This window comes from Mirounga angustirostris, unplaced genomic scaffold, assembly GCF_029215605.1.
Source record: "Mirounga angustirostris isolate CCGP_5_RB_7025 unplaced genomic scaffold, mMirAng1.0.hap1 SCAF_11, whole genome shotgun sequence".
Taxonomy (NCBI): domain Eukaryota; kingdom Metazoa; phylum Chordata; class Mammalia; order Carnivora; family Phocidae; genus Mirounga; species Mirounga angustirostris.
This window is the reverse complement of record NW_026991719.1, coordinates 14,697,603-14,716,453: the sequence shown is the minus strand read 5'-3', so window position 1 is coordinate 14,716,453 and position 18,851 is coordinate 14,697,603. Positions and strand designations below refer to the sequence as shown.

The 18,851-nt window shown below is 42.2% G+C and overlaps 1 protein-coding gene across 4 annotated transcripts in view; it reads right to left on the bottom strand.

Annotated features, from left to right (window-relative positions):
* Nucleotides 1-12,999, bottom strand: part of CDKL5 (cyclin dependent kinase like 5) — a 210,902-nt gene extending 197,903 nt beyond the window's left edge. For 3 of the 4 annotated variants that reach the window (XR_010406049.1, XM_064573834.1, XM_064573837.1), the window contains exon 1: nt 12,876-12,999. The gene's annotated coding sequence lies outside the window, so the exon portion shown is untranslated. The remainder of the gene's footprint in view (nt 1-12,875) is intronic. The other variant, XM_064573835.1, reaches the window with a different exon arrangement.
* Between the last annotated feature and the right edge of the window lie 5,852 nt (nt 13,000-18,851).

The following is an 18,851-nucleotide window of genomic DNA, read 5'->3' as shown; positions in this document are numbered from 1 at the left end:
CACACACACATGCACTCTCTCTAATAAAAATCTTTAATAAATAAATAAGAACAAAAACAGGGGCACCTGGCTGGCTCGGTCGGAAGAGCATGTGACTTGATCTCAGGGTTGTGAGTGCAAGCCCCACACTGGGTATACAAATTACTTAAAAATAAGTAAACTTTTTTTAAAAAGTTATGTTTAGGGGCACCTGGGTGGCTCAGTCAGTTAAGCAACCAACTGGAGCACAGAGTCTGCTCGAGATTCTGTCTCCTTCTTGTTCCCCCCACCCTTCCCTCTCCACCCCTCCTGCGAGAACGTTCTCTCTAATAAATAAGTAAATAAAATCTTTTTTTAAAAGATTATGTTCAGAAAAATTAAAAATTAAATAAAAATTTAATAATAAAATTTAAAAATGCCTGGGTGGTATAGTCAGTTGGGTGTTTAACTCTTGTTTTCGGCTCAGGCTGTGATCTTGGGGTCATGAGATTGAACCCCAAGTCACATTCCACACTCAGAGCTTAGAGTCTGCTTGGGTTTCTCTCTCCCTCTCCCCCCATCCCTTCCCCCACTCCTGCACTCTCTCTTGCTCTCTCAAATATTTTTTGTTTTGTTTTAAAGATTCTTTTGGTTTGAGAGAGACAGAGAGCACAAGAAAGGAAGAGGGGCAGACAGAGAGGGAGAAGCAGGCTGCTGAGCAGGGAGCCCGACAGGGGCTAGATCCCAGGACCCTGGGATCATGACCTGAGCCGAAGGCAGACACTTAAGCGACTGAGCCACCCAGGTGCCTAATAAATGAACCTTTTAAAAAATAAAAATACGGGCACCTGGGTGGCTCAGTTGGTTAAGGAGCTGAGTCTTGATTCCTCCTCAGGTTGAAATCGGCCCCGTGCTCAGTGGGGAGGCTACTGGAGATTCTCACTCTCTCCCGTCCTCCTCTGCCTCTTCCCCCACTCTCTCTCTCTAAAATAAATAAATCTTTTAAAAAACAAAAAAACCTTCATCTAACCATTTAATGTTGTAGAGTGGATTCTTTGGTGAAGTCACTGCAGAGGTCTTTTTACAAGGCACATATTTTATCTCACTATGGGAACACATTTAAAACCAGCCTCCCAGGGCACGTGGCTGGCTCAGTCGGTAGAGCATGCAATTCTTGATCTTGGGGTCTTGGGGGTCATGAATTCAAGCCCCATGTTGGACCTAGAGATTACTTTAAAAAAATAAATAAATAAAACCAGCCTCCCAATCTGAGGAACATGAACAGTAATCTGGAGGTGTGTGAAGTCTTATGATAAACAAGCAAACATCTTCACAGAATGTCAGTTTTTGCTTAATGGTAACTAATGTACAATGCAGATATATAGAAGCACATATATGCACGCACACATGAGAGTTTGTTATGGAACAGAACTTAGCATTTCAAGAATTCATGCAATAAATCATGAAAATACTTAAAAGAAATGTCATTCTTCTAGTTGCGAACTTTGGCCTCCCCCTCATCTGCCATACTGTAAACGTTGGTAGGAAAGTTTCAGGGACGCTACAGGAAGCCATTAGCACCTATTTACACACCAGTGTGGATCCAATTATAACACAGTTACATCCAAGACGACTGACTAGATACAGGACAAGCATGTCTATTGGGCAAGCAGAGAGGAAGATCCACTAGGTAGGTACCTGACAGAGAAGCGAAGCCACTGGACAAGGAAGAAGGCACTGACATGAAGAGATGGGGAAGGGGGTCAGAAAAGAGGTACCTTTCATAAGAGAAATATTTATTGAGCATTTCCTATGTGCCAGGCAATGCACTAGATGCTGAGGCTACAAGAGTCAACACCATGCCTCCAGGAGCTTACAGTAGAAAACTGATACTCTCCGTTTATCCATTTTACCAAGGGCCCACCCCTACTTAAATTCCTAGTATCAGTATTTCCTATGTATACACAGTAGTTTCCTATGTAAAAGTGAAAATGGACAGAAAAAAGCCAAAAGATGGCCATAAAGAAAAAAAAATCAAGATCCTGGGATGTAGCTGAGATAAAAGCATCAAAACAAAGCATGCGGGAGCACCTGAGTGGCTTGGTCGGTTAAGCACCTGCCTTCAGCTCAGGTCATGATTCCGGAGTGCCGGAATCCAGCCCCACATCAAGCCCCACATCAGGCTCCCTGCTTAGCAGGGAGTCTGCTTCTCCCTCTGCTCCTCCCCCTGCTTGTGCTCTCTCTCTCAAATGAATAAATAAAATCTTTATTTTTTAAAAAAAAAAGCATGCAGGGGAGCCTAAGTGGCTCAGTCGTTGGGCATCTGCTTTCTGCTGGGATCGTGATCCCGGGTTCTGGGCAGGCCCCACGTCGGGCTCCGTGTCGGTGGGAAGCCTGCTTCTCCCTCTCCCACTCCCCCTGCTTGTGTTCCCTCTCTCGCTGTCTCTCTCTCCGTCAAATAAGTAAAATCTTAAAAAAAAAAAAAAAGCATGCAATACATAAATCCATATTACTTCATGTTATTTTCCCAATTTTATATGCTCATTCTTAGACCATGTCTTTGAGTACACTATCTGCTGGAAAACCCCTTCCCTTCACCTGACATTCTGCGCCTCCTTTAAGACTCTTCACAGACATTCAGGAATCACTACCTTTTCCAGTCCCCTTAAGTGTTCACTAAGTGCACCACTTCTGGCCTAGAGTACCAGCGCCCTGTATTTCCATCTGAACACACATATCATCTTGCACTTTAGTCATGGCTCTTTGCCTCTTCTGCTGGATTACAAACTCCATGAGGGCACAACACCACAGCTTGGCTTTGTATCTCCATCACGTACCATGATGCTGACACCGAGATTTCCAAATCATCACCCTTTCATAAAGTCAACCAAAGACAAATGCAGCCCTCCTTTACCAACCCTGGGCAGAAGGAGAGACTCAAGAGCACAACTCCAGATCAAGGACAGTCACTTTGGATGCTAGAGAAATCACTAGCACAAAAACATCACTTTCAAACTCTAAGATCTAAAATGAGGCAACTCTTCTAAAATAAATGTCCTAGGCTGAATAGGAAGCAAAAATGTAATGCCAAAAACCATTGCAAACTTCAAGTTACCAGCACCAGGAAAAAAAATGATTAAAGCAACAAGGAGAGAATACAGAGCAAGTATAGAGTGGTTCAGAAAAGCCTAAGAACTCAAGGCCAAAGTGAGCTAAGTTAGAGGCTGCATCAAAATAGATTTCAAAAGAAACGCTTGAAGAAGGTGATGCTGTAGTTATTCTTGGTATATATAGAGGGCAAAAGTGCTCAACAGCATTCTCTACAGGCACAAACTAACAGCTTTACACCAAGGAAGACCTATTCAATCACAAAGGCAAGCAAAAATTTAGCATGGCTGATGAATTCCAAAAAGAAGTGAGCATGTAGGAACACATACTGTAGAAGGAGAAACAAATCAGCATAAGTTTTACCTTTACTTTATTTTATAAAACCTTTGTAGCACTTTTATACACATAAGCTCACTTGAACATAAGAAGCTCAACAGAGACCAGTCTAATATGAAAGATAAGGTCACAGAACGTGAACCAGATTTGAAAATGGCACTTACGGCCAAAGATTCGTATTCCTAAACAATATTAACAAAATTCTCTAAAAACATTATAGGTGCCCAAATGAGATTTCATAAAACATGAAAGAGCATAAATGCTGAAAATATTAAACTAGACCTAAGACATTGTATTTTGGGGAAAAAAAGAAAAAAGCAAATTTAATGATGATATTTAATGAAACATTTCATTAAAACATTAAATACCTTGAGCAGATTAAAAGTGGGGTGGGGGCAGTGAGGAATTTTAAGTTTAAATACGGAAGAGAGCTGACAGACACGATTAGAAAAAAAATTTAACTCAGTTATAAATAGAAATGACATTCCTATATAAGGTTAACAGAATGGTGAAGGATAAAAGGAGCCTTTAGAAAATCAAAGATAATTTCTACAAAAACAATGAAAAGAGTATCACAGATGACAATCAATCAAAGCAGTTGCAAAAATTTTAGTGAGATGAACGAAGAATATTTTACCTTGCACAGATTATGACCTTTCTGGTAAATTATCAAGGTTCCATTGAGCTAAATCTCTTGGGTTTGGTTTTGTTTGGGGGAGGAGGAGGCAGCATTTCATTTCATGTCAAACCCCTGCTTAAAACCTTCAATAGCTTACCAGAGGACTTAGGACAAGCTCAAAAACCCAGTAGATGGCCTACTAAGCCTTTTCAGGACTTGGCCCCTGCCTAATTCTGCTTCATCACCTGCTTCTCTACTTTCCAGCCATTTTGGATTTATTCTCAGTTCTTTAAAAGGTTGTTTTTCAAAAGCCTCTCTCTCTCTCACCCTGCCTGAGGGCATTTGCACCTGATGGCCAGGAAAACTTATTTCCCCAACTAGACATGTCCTTCTCATCCTTCAGGTCTCACTTAAATGTTAACTCCTCAGTATGGCCTTCCTACCTGCTCCCCCCAGGACAGATCCTAATCCCTACCCTGTTACATAATCCCATAGTGCCTTGTACCTTGCCTCTGACTCCAACTCGAGACTGTAAATTCTTTAAGGGCAAGGTCTCCTTAAAAGATGGGGGGTGGGAGGGTGGGGGGAGGCTGGGTGGCTCAGTCAGTTAAGCATCAGACTCTTGGTTTGGGCTCATGTTACAATCTCACAATCTCAGGGTCATGGGATCGAGCCCCAAGTAGGGCTCCAAACTCAGCTCAGAGTCTGCTTGGATTCTCTCTCTCTCTCTCTCTCTCCCCCTCGGCCCCTCCCCCAGCACACACGTGGCTCTAATAAATAATCTTTAAAAAAAAAAGAAAGGGCAAGCCCTCCTTATCTTCTACCTATCACCCTATCCAGCTTCCATCACAGTTTGGTACACAGAAGATAGAAAGAATTTGCTAAATGAAGGATAGATCCACAGGATGTAGGACGGGTTATTTTAGAAAGAAATAATTGATAAAGATGAAATACCAATTTGCACAAAATTAGATTTTGTCTACCTCAACTATTTTCAATTATTAACAATTAAAATAAAGTCTTCTTTTCGTTTGCAATACTAATCTTAAAATTTTAGTGGTAATATTACTAATAACAATTACAGTACTAGTGGGGTGCCTGGCTGACCCAGTCAGTAGAGCATGTAACTCTTATCTCAGGGTCATGAGTTCAAGCCCCACGCTGAGCATAGAACCTACTTAAAAAAAAAAAAAATTACACTACTAGTAATTAAAGTTAATACATTCTGTGAGACTAACAAACCAGATGGGGTGTGTGGATAAATTCTAGGATATGAACCAACTTCTGTAATCTCTGAAAAATTCTATTTATCAGGAAACTAGTTTCTACCTAGCCAGTATCAGAGTAATTGGGCAAACCCAAGTCAGTAAGCTATGCTTCAACTACTACTTATCACCATTTTTTATCTGCCATATCTTCCTTAAGTGAATGTATGTGTGCTTAATCTGATTATTACAATAGGATCTTACACTGCCAAGAACCTAATCTTCGGGCATAATACAAAATAGAAATACAAAACTGAGATCTAAAATTGCAACTTAGGGGCGCCTGGGTGGCTCAGTCGTTAAGCGTCTGCCTTCGGCTCAGGTCATGATCCCAGGGTCCTGGGAAGCTCAGGTCATGATCCCAGGGTCCTGGGATCGAGTCCCACATCGGGCTCCCTGCTCCGCGGGAAGCCTGCTTCTCCCTCCCCCACTCCCCCTGCTTGTGTTCCCTCTCTTGCTGTGTCTCTGTCTGTCAAATAAATAAATAAAATCTTTTAAAAAGTAAAATAAAATAAAATTGCAACTTACCTAGGGCCTGTGGCTGGCTCAGTTGGAAGAACATGCGACTCTTGATCTCGGGGTCGTGAGTTTGAGCCCCACACTGGGTGTAGAGATTATGTTAAAAAATAAACTTTAAAAAATAAATAAAACTGCAACTTACAAAAAAGGGGGGGTCTTTAAAAATAAATAGATAACCTATTCATCTATGTTTTGTTAACTTCCAGAAGTCAAAGTTGGCACATTCAAAATGACTATTTCCCTCTAAATCAAAAAGGTTACATTGTCAGAAAGCACTTCATTATGTAACTATTTGACATTAGGCCTCTCTCTCACAAAGAATACAAAGTAACAATAGAATCATACAGCCATAGCTGTTAAACAGTTAAAAAAAAAAAAAGTAAACCTATTTCAAACCAGTTATGACTGAATTTACAGTAAACCATTATTATCAGAGCAGTGCTGTGTCCAATCTGTTATTAAAAATCCAGATACAATCTACCACACAAGGAGTTATTGATTTACCTGCCTGGCACTTGTAAGGGTCACTTCCTATAGAGAAACATTCACCTAAAAGCAATGAAAGTTTGTTTCCAAAACACTTTATACTTCCACCAAAGCACTGCCTTCTTCTGTGTACACCAAAAAACAACATTCCTAAACTATCCTATCAGCAATGTCCATCTACACATGCAGTGCTTTGAGCAAAGGAGAGCAACAGGGAGCATGGAGATCAGCCCATGCTGTACAACTCGTTCCCAAGGTAGCTTTACTCCCACACCCATCCTTTCAGGGTAACTAAAAAGAAAATGATGCAGGCAGGAAAACAGGAAAACTGTAGCTACAGTACCTTGCAGGTTAAGTTTCTAAATCCCACAACAATCCAGTCTGTGAAGCAACACAGAAAGGAGACAATGTGTTTGAATACCTGAATTTAATGAAGCCTGCTCTATGGCATGCACAGTGGGCATGAATCTCTCAAGGGGGATTAGAACTCAAACAATAAAATGCACAATGTTATTGGCTTAAAATCAAGAAAACCAATTATTCTACCCATGGTCTTAAATCTTAAAGGAATTTTTTTCATGCCCAATAATTATATTACTTTTACCATGATTTCTTTTTTTTTCCCCCCAAGTAATTTCCATGCCCAGCCTGGGGCTTGAACTCACAAGCCCCAGATGGAATTGCATGCTCCAACTGAATCAGTCAGGCACCCCTACCTTGATTTCTTATCCCTGCTTTTCCAACATATCACTAAGAACATTCTGTTTTATTCGCTGGTTTAAAAAAGATCAAAACAAAATCAAAACCACAAAGACAAGGTAATTTCTACAACTTGCAGGATTGTCCTTTATATTCTGCTATATATTATGTTTAGGCAAAACTTTTTTTTTAAGTTTTTATTTATTTAAGCAATCTCTACATCCAATGGGGGGCTCAAACTCATGACCTTGAGATGAGGAGCTGCACGCTCCACCCACCAAGCCAGCCAGGCACCCATAGGCAAAAAGCTTTTGAAAATACAAAAAAACACTAAGAAATTGCAGTATGTGTAAAAAATTATTTTTAAAAGACCTATCTTTTAAGATCTACACCATTCTATTAATTCCTGATGATAAAGGGATCTAGGTGGAAGCAAGTAAGTAAGATTTTTAAAAATGCACGTTAGCAGGAAGATCTTTTTGGGGCGATGGAAATGTTCTAAAATTGGATTGTAGTGACGATTACACAAGTCCATAAATTAACCCAAAAAATCACTGAATGGTACACTTAAACAGGTGAATTTTATAATATGTAAAGTACACCTCAATAACGCTGTTAAAAATGCATACTGAGGGGTGCCTGGGTGGCTCAGTTGGTTAAGCATCTGCCTTCCGCACAGGTTGTGATCCCGGCTCAGGATCCTGATCCTGGGGTCCTGGGATCAAGCCCTGCCTCAGGCTCCCTGCTCAGCGGGGAGTCTGCTTCTCCCTCTCTCCACTCCCCACTTGTGCTCTCTACTACGTCTATCAAATAAATAAATAAAATCTTTTTTTAAAAATGCATATTGAGAACCTGCACTTGGTAAATAAATAAATCCACAATAATTTAGGTGTAGGTCCCATCATCATAGAACAACTGTCCTGCTCTATCCAAGATGATTTCCAGTCCTGAGGTTCTACAATATTCATCACTGGTTTCTAACTTTAATAAATGACAAAAGTGATTCTCATCAATTATAGAATAAAACATTAAGTCCTTTTCCTCCCTAACATGGATCTCTGAGCATTCCTTTGGGCTAAGCAACTGTTTAGCTCTCTTAATGATGGGTCTTGTTTTAAAACACACACACACACAATCACAAGAGGCTTCAAGTAGCAGAAAATTCTACTTTCAAGTAGAAATATTTTTGTCAGAGTCCAACTTCTATATCTATATATATATATTTTTTAAGATTTTATTTATTTATTTAACAGAGAGAAAGACAGCGAGAGAGGGAACACAAGCAGGGGGACTGGGAGAGGGAGAAGCAGGCTCCCCATGGAGCAGGGAGCCCGATGCAGGCTCCATCCCAGGACCCTGGGATCATGACCTGAGCCGAAGGCAGACACTTAACGACTGAGCCACCCAGGTGCCCCCCAACTTCTATGTATTAAGAAGCAACAATAACATACCTCTGTAAACTTCATTTACCTCCAGGTTTTATTTTTATTTCACTTAAGTCAGAACAATTACAGAAGAGATACCCATCTGCAAATTGTAATGGCTGCCATTTAGAGTGCATCTAAACCACAAAATTGAATTCAAGGAATATCTTCATCACCTTTATTAGTGTAGCAAATTTAATCAAAGTCAGTCAAAAGTTACAGTGGAACATGCAGAAACATGAAATACCAAGTAGTTAATTAGAAACAGCTACCTCATTTTGGATGTAAATAATTATGTACAACCTTCATTTATGAAGAAACAGAACTAATGACCCTCTGTTAAAAAAGTCTGCACTTCCAGTTGTCCTATCCGTAAGTGCTGATGGATCTGAGTCCAGCCTCCCATGTGACTAAAGGTCAGGCGGCCTTACCAATGTAGCCTGTGAACTCCAGGAGGCATATCTAGACCTCTAGTCCCACCCCAGGAGTGACTTTACAGTAGGACCTCAAAATATGTTTGGGTAAACAGATTCCTAAAGAGAAGCAGAGAGCATGGTTTTGAAGAACACAGGTTCAAGTCAGACCGGTTTGGATGAAAGTTTTGCCTCTGCTACAGCCTAGCTGGGTAATCTGAGCAAATTATTTTCTCTCTCGAAGCCCATCTGATCAAGTGTATAGGAAAATAAGGAAAACATCTACCTCACACAAGTGTTGTGAGAACACACATACACACAGCTATCCAAACAAATGAATTATTTATTATAGTATCTGGTCTTCAGTAAGGCTCAATAAATAGTACGTTATAAAGACTACCCAAAAGAGAGACCACTCCCAAAACATGACCTTAATTAGAACTGTCTCCAACACAAATGTTTCTGAGAGCTTAATTCAAAATGTTGACAATTTCAAAGACCTGAATGGGGTAGATCCCTTTTAACCTAGTAAGTAATTTTCTGTTAATTCCCAAATCTTAATTGTCTAAACGTTATCAGGCTCCTTAGGTAGAAAGTCCTCACTCAGCTTTCATACCCACTGACAGAATTGCACCCAACTTCCTATCTCAGCATTATGAAGTAAATGTACAAACTTGAATGAGAAATGAGGCCAAACCTTTGAGTAATCTAGTCATCCATGCGCTGCTCTATATGAAGGAAACATTCTAGAAACTATCAAGAATTTAAATCCAAACACAAAAGTGATGCATTGTCAACAAAAGATTTCTAATGTTGAGTTTAAGATTGAAAGTAAACTGGAAAACCTTCCCAAACAAAGTTTAAATTTAGTCTTTTAATTGCAGTGTTTTCGTAAGTTGAAATACGTGACCCAATTGACAACATCAGATGATAAAGAAGCTTTGAGATTCTATCTCCTCCTCTACCAAGGAATTTGATGTTACAAACAAAACAACCTTTGGAATCTAAAACTATCAAATTCTGAGTAAACAGCCTTTTACTACTACATAGAAAGCAACTTAATACTTAAAATTTTGCTATTCTCGTACCAAAGTTAAGGGTTATCTAAATAAGACTTCCCTCACATTTTGGGTCTGTGTATGTGGGTGGTTTCTTCTAAATGCCTTATTATTTGGTATCAATTTATCACATGAAAAAGTCTTATCCCCACATTTACTGCCAAAAATAAAGTACTATGCTAACATACCTTCTAAAACCTAGAAGAAATAAAAGAGGTAACTACCAAAGTTATCAAAATGGAAGGGAAAAAAAGGTGAACTTTTAACAGACATGCTGAAGAGGTTTATTTTCTTGGTTCACTTCCTTACAAATTTTCTACAGCCATATTCTTAGATATAGCTGAATTTTCTATCACAAAGTAAACTGAAACACAAATCATAGTGAAAGGTTAGTTTCTGCACAGAAGCCACTGTCATTTCTAACAATGCAACTATTGTTGAAAGAGTCTCTCACAGATTCTTGGACACAGTAGTGAAGCAAGGCTGGGGGGGAAAAGGCATACTTGAAGGAATTTCTCCACCTCTGTATTTTAATTTGTAATGGAACAATACTGCACCTTCAAAGTAGAAATACCATGTAAAATCTGGTTCTCATTAAATGACTGCCTTAACCCCATGCAGCATATTTGGAACAGAATACAACTGATTCGCAGTCAACCTTCTATTACTCATCTATGCGAGATGGCCCTGCAATTTCCCTCAATGGGAGCCTTTTCTTCTAAAACCCCGGGGAATACTGTAGATACCACACTCTGATTTAAATGACTGCAAGATGACTGCAAGAAAATTACAATGAAAATAATGGCAGATTTAGTCCAGGGAACTTGCCTAAGTAAAAATCAAAAACCTGAGATAAGGGGTAAAAAAACCCTTCCACAAGTCCCTAAATCATGACTAAATTATAAATCTGACCAGGAAAAAAGAAATCCTCTCTGAAGAGAGAATGTGTATTTCTAATGTTTTTTAATATATCAAGTTTTGTTTTCAAAAAAATTAGTCTTAGGAAAAATCAGCAAAACTAGAATACAAGACATATATATATATACACACATACATCAAATTAATCACTGCATTATGTTTAAACGGCAAGACAATTTAAAAAGATTTGGCACTCCAGTTCAAGACCCTCCAAACTCTTCTGAAATGGTAGATTATTTAACACTCTTGGTATGATTAACTTTATTTAGCATGCCTCTTTTGGAATTCTATTATTTAATACAGCCAAACTGGTTTTTTTTTTTTTCATCCTAATTAGGTTTCCTTGTACTTGTGAAATGCTCAGCATACACTGTGCTGGCAGCTTTAGTTCTGCAGCTTCTATCTTCTGGCTCCGTCCCCCCCTCACCCAACCCCCTCTACCCCCCCCCACCCCGAAAAAAAGATTTCCTTCCCAAATGTTCTCTTCTCCGCATTTGTCAACAGAAACACCCACTGGTGGTGTCAAACTGGTAATACTGCTGCAGGCTTCCTTACTCCTGTTCCAGTGTGAACGCCAAAAATGCTCAAACCTAAACTAGTACTTTTAATAAAGAAATTAAAAGAATTGCTGAGGTATTCAAGTACCATGTTCTCAAAAAGAGGCACACCTTTTTAAAAAATGTATTATTAGTGAACCCTCATTGGGTTGCTAAATATAAGATTATACTCCCCCCCTTCAACACTAAACACACAAGTAAACATAGGTTCTTCACATTTTACGAATAAAATACTTTAAAACACTTAAATTAAAAACAAATTTACATCTAAATGTCATTCACATATAATTCTGAATAGCCTCCGTAAAGATGCCTTCTTTATAACCCAACAGCAAGAAAGGAGCAAGCTGGAAATGCTACCTAAAACGATAATCCTATTCTATACATATTTATGTCTCCCGTTTCAGTCAAATGCTGTCAGACATTAATTTGTGTAATCTCTTACATTAACTACATGACCATTACGTCCAAACAAACCTAATTCAGATTCACGGGAGGAAATTATTCTGTGTCTGCAATACTTTCTAAAATCAGCCTAAATTTCAGCCAGTTAAAATAGATTGTGTTAACAGAACACTGATCTGCAACTACTTAAATATCACAGCATCCGTCTAATCTCACTGTGGAGATACTAAGGTCAGGCTTTTCTTATTCAGGCATCAGTGCTTTAACACTCAAGTGAAGAGAAGAAAAGGAAAAAAAAAAAAAACCCTCAAGATCTGCCCTTACACAGAAATACGTTCAGGTTATTTTTCCCCCGCCAACGTGGGAATAAAACGTGTCAATGCGAGCAGGACCTGTTCGTTTGGAAATGGTTCCAAACCCCAGGATTTAATTTCTATGAGGGTCCAAAGGGTACGAAGGTCTGGGAAGGGGCCAATTTCTGCTTCTCCCCACTATGCCAGTCGTGAACTTCATAGCAACGCCTGAAAACTTGTTGGGAGGAGGCTGGAAGAGATGCGGGTTAGGCGGTGGGTCTTTCGCCCACCCTCGCGGGCAGCCAAGGTCAGTCAGCAGGGCCGGGGCTCCGGCGCCGGCTCGCAGCCCCCGGCGGGTCCCGGACTCCCTCGGAACTCGGGCTAGGGGCTCCCGCGCACAGGCTCCTCCTCGGCGCCGGCGGGAAGGGGCTTCCCTCGCCGCAAGCCCGGGGGAGCTCGCGCCGCGGGGGCGGCGGGGCGGGGACGCCGCAGACCCGCTGCTGAGGGGAGCCCCACCGGGCTGCCTCGACCCGCCGCCACTCCTCACATCCTCCCGTCTCCCAACGCCCCAAAATACAGCCCCAACCTCTCGCCGGGGAAGCCCTTCCAGTGGCGCAATGGGGCGCTGAGGAGGGGCCACTCCAGGCTGGGGCACCCTCGCCGCGTCGCCCTGCTCTGGGGGGACCTGCGCCGCCGCCCCTTCTCACGTCTGCCCGGGGGGACCGGGTGGGTCCCCTGTCTCAGGAGAAGCTGGGTGGCGCGAAACCGACGTGGGGACAGGAAGGCCTGACGGGCGGGTGGCGGCTCATCTACTCACCCAGCCGAGTCCCCCACCTCCAGCCGGGGACCCCACAGCTCCTGAGGCCGCCGTCGCCGATTTACCTTTCCCAGTGGCAGGGACAACTAATGGAAACCTCCGGCCCCGCCCTCTCGCAGAGGCGAAGGCGCAGCCTAATTTGCTAACTGGCCCTCCCCGGCCGTCCCGTTCGGACCAATAAAGAAGCTTCGAAGACCCCGGCGGGTCCCGCCTCCGCCCCGCCCACTTCTGATAGAGACCAATGCGGAAAGAGCGCTCGTCCTCGAGCTCGGGCCCGCGCGCCCCGCCCGCGCCGCTCGTGCGCGGGCCCCAGAAGCCTAAGAAGGCTGGTTTCTTGTATAAGCTCGCCTGCGCGCGCGCGCGCCGCATCTCCTCGCGGGCCAGGTTTGGTTGCCCAGCCAGGCCCTAGCAACCTGGGCCGGGTGGCTGGGAGGGGCGGGGTCCGAGCCGTGAGCGGTGGGGGGCGGAGGGGGTTAGGAGGAGGAGTGTAGGGGAAGGGGGGGATGGGCGGGGAAGATCGTGACTAAGAAAGGGGCGGCTGCGGGGGTGCAGGGCCGAAGAGGCCCGGGAATCCGCCTGTCACTGCGGAAAAAAAAGGGGAATCCTGCCTGCGGCGCAGCTATCCTGGCCTCCCTCCAGAGGGACACGTGCGGGGGGTCGGGGGGGTGTCGTGGAAGAGCGGGGAGAACACATTTGGGGCGGGAGCCGAGGCACTACTTGGAAATAAAGGATGGAGGACGGTTTATCTCTGTCTTTGGTAAAAATGATATCGAAGTTCATTGCAGCTGCTGCCCAACTGTTGCAGCTGTGCGTGCACACACACACGCACATGTACACACATTCACACATACACTCATCCAGCAGCCTGCGATCCCTTGGGTGAATTAGGAGCAAGGAACTAGTAGCCTGAGGATTCCTTACACAGCAGCTGGATGCATGCAAAAGGCTGTTGCAGCAGAGGCATCAGCCCACAGCTCTGCTTAAGTCCAATGCTCCGCCACACAAGATTCCCCAGCTGGCAGTGAAGTCATCTCCCCGACCAGTAGAAATGTAAAGATCTTAATACCTACCAAGGATCAGGTTTCCAATGAGGATGATGAGGTGATGAAATGGAAGGAGATACATTTCCAATGCCACTTTTTGAAAATTCAGAAAAATAATAATCTTGTTTAAAGGCTTTGTGGACAAATCTATGCAAAGCTGCATAATAATTTCCACTTAAAGCAAAGAGGAAAAATGGGGTTTCTTTTCTGGTTTAGGAAAAGCACAGAAAAGCAGTCTATGAGGTCATAGCAGCCACCAAATGAGAAATAAGCAGTACTGTACAGTAATGGGAAATAGATATCTTGAATTAAATCCACTTAATCTATTCCTGTCCTGAAGCTGGTAACAATATGTAACAACATGCCAGGTTTGGCCACTTGGTACCAAGCCACTAGGGTTTTCTTTTTCATAGCCTGGTGAATATTTGATGAGGAAATGAAGGTGCCTGCTTTCCCTTCAGCTTTTCAGGAAACATATTAGAAAATTTTTCAGGTAGGAACAGTGAATTAGCAGTGAGGGAAAATGGAGTCAGAGCCAACAGCAGATCTTTGCAGAGTCTCCTGCCTCCTCCAGATGCAAAGTAACAGTGCTGTGACCTAGAGCTTCACCCACGTGGAGCCAGAATTCCTGGGCCAATCATGCATTTTCATCCCTGTGTGTTAGCACCTTCGTGCCAGGAATTGCAGCAGCATTACTTCTGAATCAAATGAAGAATGGTTTATCTGCAGAGACTGAGAAAAACCAATAACTGAATATTCATTGACATAGGTCCAATTTCGTTTTAAGTAGTAATTTTAGATGTTTTATAATGTGCCACCCCATATATATAACTATGACCTTCCACTTAGGGACATTTACTTCGATCTGGTTTTGAGGAGTTGGTGAAGGGTTTCTTAGAACCACATCCAGTTCCGTTAATTGCAATATTGATCAAAAGCATATATTTTCTAGGTCAGTAAGAGTTAAAAAGTACCACGCTGCCATTTAACTGAGCTCTCTTCTTATGTAGAAAGAACACTAATACTTAACCACTGAATGAATGCCTGCTATGTGCCAAGAATTTTACATACATTTAGAGCTGCCAGATAAAATACAGGAGGCCTGTTAAATTTGAATTTCAGATAAGCAGCAAGTAATTTTTTAGTGTAAGTATATATTTTTATCCTGGATACATGTGGGACAAGGGTAGAAGACTAAATAAGCTTTCTAATCATTGTCCAAAAAAGCATTTTTGAAATTGCCCCTCTGGGCCCAGACCTCATAATGAAATCAGGGTCTGGGAGAAAAGCTTAAGAACCAAATCAGTGTGAAAAAACAAAAAAGGACCAAATCAATGTGTCCCTGTGTAGTGTTTGTAGAAAGAGGTGCATATACTTATACTAAAAAATTTTTTGCTTTTTATCTGAAATTCAAATTTAACTGGGAATCCTGTATTTTTATTGGCTAAATCTGGCAACCCTACATATATTATCTCTGAGGCTCATGATTCTCTGAAATATCTTCTGTTAGGTCACCTTTTTCCAGATGAAGCAATAGCTTCAGAGGTTCTCCAGCATCGATTTATTCCATCCTCCTTCTAATAAAACCCCAACTGTGTTCAGGTATCCACACTTATTAGTGTGGGTGCTTATTAGTCTTAGCAGTGGGTGCTTATTAGTCTTAATCAATGACGAAGGCCCAATTAGACTAAAGGAAAGGACTTAACATCCTATGATTTGAGGGAAAGGTTTTCCCTTCTACCCTGCTTGATGAACAAGGAAGCCGAGTACCTGAGTTGCTTCTGGCAGCCATTTTGTGATTAGAGGAAAATCAAACTTTGGTCAAAGTCTGTACACTACATAAGGCAGAGCTGAAAAATAGAAAAAAGAAACAAACAAGAAACCTGGGTTCTTGATGACAACACCGAGTTGCTTAATTAAACAAATTCTGCCTTTGCCTTGCATTTAAGACAGTTTACATCAAAGTTTCTGTTAGATGCCTCAAAAGTATCCCACTACAGAGCCCATGTGTGCTACTCATTATGGGTCTCAATAATAAATGAATGAGTGGCCATGAAGACAAAAGACATTTTTATCCTGGATACATGTTGGACAGGTCTGGAAGACTAAATAAGCCTTCAAATCATTGTCAAAAAGCATTTATGATGATATTTACCTGGCAAGGAAGATACCATGATCACGAGGGTGGTTCTCTTAAGGTGAGTCTCATCCACTGCACTCATTCTGACCCCAGTGATTTCCCCAAACGTGGGAAACCGGGCTGCAACTTCTGTTGGTGAGGGACTGCGTTCCCGGCGGGGGAGGGGGTGATACGAAGCATATATGAAATGCCCATTGGGCTTAGACCTCATAATGCAATCAAGATCTAGGAGAAAAGCTTAAGAATCAAATCAATGTATAACTTTTTTTAAAGATTTTATTTACTTATTTTGACAGAGGGAGAAAGAGAGAGAGCACATAAACAGGGAGAGTGGGAGAGGGAGAAGCAGGCTCCCCACTGAGCAGGGAGCCCGATGTGGGACTTGATCCCAGGACCCCAGGATCATGACCCAAGCTGAAGGCAGACGCTTAACTGACTGAGCCACCCAGGTACCCCAGTGTGTAAATTTGTAGTGTTTGTAGGAAGAGGTGAGCATTAGTTATTCCTCGGCCCTGCTCAGAACTTAAATCAGACTGTCAGATCTTACATGTTTTCATTTAAAGTTCATGCCATTTGGGAAAATGTCATTTTAGAAATGCGAGTCCAGTACCTCATTTTAAACTATTAAAACCTCTATCCCTATCCTCCAGGCACTAAGTTTAACCACAAACAGTGTGGAAAGAACAGAAATGTCAGCCTCAAAAGACCCAAGAGGGAAAACCACACCAGAATAAAATACCATATGAAAGTGGATGGTTGGCCAGGCGGTGTAGTTTAGTGGCTAAAACCATAGGCCTGGGAGCCAGATTGCCCGCATTTAAGTGCCAGGTCTAGTTATGTCCTTGGGCAAATTGTTCAACTTCTCTGTGCCTCAGTTTCTTCCTCTATAAAACGGGAAGATGGTGATAATAATAGTTCTCACCATGGGGTGCCTGGGTGGCTCAGTCGGTTGAGCGTCTGCTTTCAGCTCAGGTCATGATCCCAGGGTCCTGGGATCGAGCCCCACATCAGGCTCTCTGCTCAGCGGAGAGCCTGCTTTTCCCTCTCCGTCTGCCTGCCGCTCTGCCTACATGTGCTTTCTCTCTCTGTCAAATAAATAAATAAAATCTTTTAAATAATAATAATAATAGTTCTCACCTGATAGGTCTATGTGAGTGACTATTTGTGAAATGCTTAGCAGAGTACCTGGCCCATGGTAAGGATTTTACAAGGATTAGCTGGAGCAGGCTCAATTCTGGGGGGTATAAATATGAAGCAGTTTATTTTTCTCCAATCACTACTTTGAACCATGTATTTTTTAATGTATAAGTGACATATAATATCCCATTAGTTTCAGGTATACATTATAGTGATTTGATATTTTTATACACTGTGAAATGATCACCCCAATAAGTCTAGTCACCATACGGTTATTACAATATTACTGACTATAACATATATATAGTTCCTATGTTGTACATGACATCCCCATAACTTATTTTATAACTGGAAGTTTATACCTCTTAATCCCCTTCACCAATTTCACCTAAGAACCATGTTTTTACGGCAAATTTGCCCTTCATGTCCCTTCACATATTGCCCAGTTTTTCTGACTTTTAGGTCTTTTTCAGCTATTAAAAATCAATCCAGTTTAAAACTCAAACGTTACCTTTTCTTTAAATCTCATTTCCCCCACCTGATTCCCACCATCATCACCTGCCAGGCTTGTGGCTCAAGGCACCTGACCAAGGGGTGTGGTCGTCCCTGTCAACTTTTCTCCTCCAGTTCCTTGGATAGCAAGGTCAGTTCCCTCACCAAACCCAACTCCCCTGACCATGGGGGCTCGTAGAAGATAGAGGGGAGAAGGGGCCGTCAGCTCTTCTCTTAACAACCCATGAACATCACCCCCCCTTCCGTATGCACTTCTCCCTACCCCCTCATCTTGGCTGTAGTTGACCTCTGTTGAATAACAGGTGTAAATCCCCCTTCCAGCTCCCATCCCCAGAGCCACCACCCACAGCCTGTAGCTCTCACTTCTCCAACAGAAGCCCTCCTAAGTGGAGGCAACAGGAAAAATCTCTCTCAAGATACTTCACCCATTTGTCAACAACACAGCAAAAACAAGCCAGATTCTCCCCAGGTTAATTTAATAAAAGTTAGAGTTCCAATAACTCAAAGAGCCACTCCAGCATCCTAAAAGAATGTTTCCATGTTTACTGCCTGGATCTGAATAACGGTTTCACTGGTTCAAATAGTGTGTGATCTTGAAGTTACTCTCTCTGTGTCTTGGTCTCCTCATCTGGAGTAGGGAAATAATAATGAGTTGTTATGAAGATTAATGTAGGGTTAGATGAATTAATGCATGTAAGGTGCTTAAAGGAGTTCTGGCTCGAAGAAACTGATCAATAAATGCTAACTGCTATTATTATACACCAGGCATTGTGCATACATTATCTCTTTTAATCCTCACATTGACTCGATGAGTGATGTCTTAGTTTGGGTTTCCCCAAAAGCAGCCCCTGAGACAGTGATGTGAGTGTAAGTAGTGTTATTTGAGAGTCGATCCCAAGAAACACCAGAAGATGAGTGGGCTAGTGAGACAGGGAAGAGAAAGAAGCCAATAATAGGTGTGTTAGCAAGCCACTGACTGCTGTGGGCGATTGGAGCTCAGCAGGATTTGCTGGGGACTGCTCGAAGATGATGTAGAACCTTCTCCCCTTCCAGGAAGCTGGGGTGTTTCTCCACCATATTGAGAGCTCTTCCAGGCATTAGCTCCCCAGCATTTCTAGTTCTCCTTCTGTGCAGGCAGAGTGT